This window comes from Trypanosoma cruzi, assembly GCF_000209065.1.
Source record: "Trypanosoma cruzi strain CL Brener chromosome Unknown tcruzi_1047053407667, whole genome shotgun sequence".
Taxonomy (NCBI): domain Eukaryota; phylum Euglenozoa; class Kinetoplastea; order Trypanosomatida; family Trypanosomatidae; genus Trypanosoma; species Trypanosoma cruzi.
Genome location: NW_900798.1, coordinates 1 through 910, shown reverse-complemented (window position 1 = coordinate 910; position 910 = coordinate 1). Strand labels below are relative to the sequence as shown.

Sequence of the window (910 nt, the reverse complement as noted above, 5' to 3'; positions counted from 1 at the left end):
GCGCCACCGGCCCAAGGGTCGCTGCGCTTCACGACCGGCGTGTCTCTTTCTCGGGGCGCCGATGCACCCAAGCGCCCAGCGTCACGGAGCGGTGGGTCTCAAGACGCGCCTTTCCTGGCCATGCGAGGGGAGGCGCGGGGGCCAGCCGGCGAGGTTGCGGCGGGCGGGGCGGCTGTCAGACCTGTTGAGTTTGTTTTTGGCCATCACGCAAGCGCGTTCACGGGGCCACGCGCCCTCGCGCACAAGAGTTGGTTGCTTCCATCAGCAGCGGCGTGCGCCCACCACAACCCACCTCCGGGCAATTCGGCCCTCTCTTTCTCTTTCTCTCTCTTGCGCTTTCGGGCGGGCCCGCCACCAACCGTTTGCACAGGCAGGGCGCCAGACAGGGCAGGATGTTACGTGCGCGCCGTTGCGCAAGAAAGAAAAACGACAACAATAGCAGGAAGTGGGAGGGAGGGGAGCGGGCGCTCAGCCGAAAGGTGATTTTTATTGTTCCGTTCTCAATGCGTCGCTCAAACTGTTTGGACCTCGAACAACATGTCTCCATCGTAGCGCGTGTGTGTGTGTGCGGGCGTGCGCGTCGCTGGGCCGCAAAACTGCGCAGCGAGAGCAGAGGGACAAAGAAAGAAAAAAAGAAAAAGAAAAAAAAAGAAAGATGGGGGTGTAAAGCAAAGCACTTCAGTGTGAGCTGAGTCGGGAATTGCGTCCTCACGCGTTTTCGTCGTCAGACTGACAGGAAACTGTGGAATTTCATCACGCGTCGCAGCCGCATCTCTCACCCGTGCGCGTCCTCTTTGGTTTTGTTTTTTCCCATCGTTTCCCGAACTGGGGAGGGAGCCTCGACGCGCGCACCGTCACCGCAAACTCTCGCGCAACCGGGCAGTGGCGCCACGCGCGGCACCGACAGCGC

At 61.1% G+C, this 910-nt stretch overlaps 3 non-coding genes across 3 annotated transcripts, besides 1 other annotated feature; all 3 read right to left on the bottom strand.

Annotated features, from left to right (window-relative positions):
* Nucleotides 1-174: 174 nt before the first annotated feature.
* Nucleotides 175-264, bottom strand: Tc00.1047053407667.30. The gene has a single exon (XR_008254010.1). It is a non-coding gene; the product is annotated as a C/D small nucleolar RNA (snoRNA), TB11C4C3 (small nucleolar RNA).
* A 201-nt stretch (nt 265-465) lies between these two features.
* Tc00.1047053407667.20 lies at nt 466-552 on the bottom strand. The gene has a single exon (XR_008254009.1). It is a non-coding gene; the product is annotated as a C/D small nucleolar RNA (snoRNA), TB11C4C2 (small nucleolar RNA).
* Nucleotides 553-619: 67 nt separating this feature from the next.
* Nucleotides 620-656: a microsatellite.
* A 5-nt stretch (nt 657-661) lies between these two features.
* Tc00.1047053407667.10 lies at nt 662-758 on the bottom strand. Its single transcript, XR_008254008.1, has one exon. It is a non-coding gene; the product is annotated as a C/D small nucleolar RNA (snoRNA), TB11C4C1 (small nucleolar RNA).
* Nucleotides 759-910: the final 152 nt, after the last annotated feature.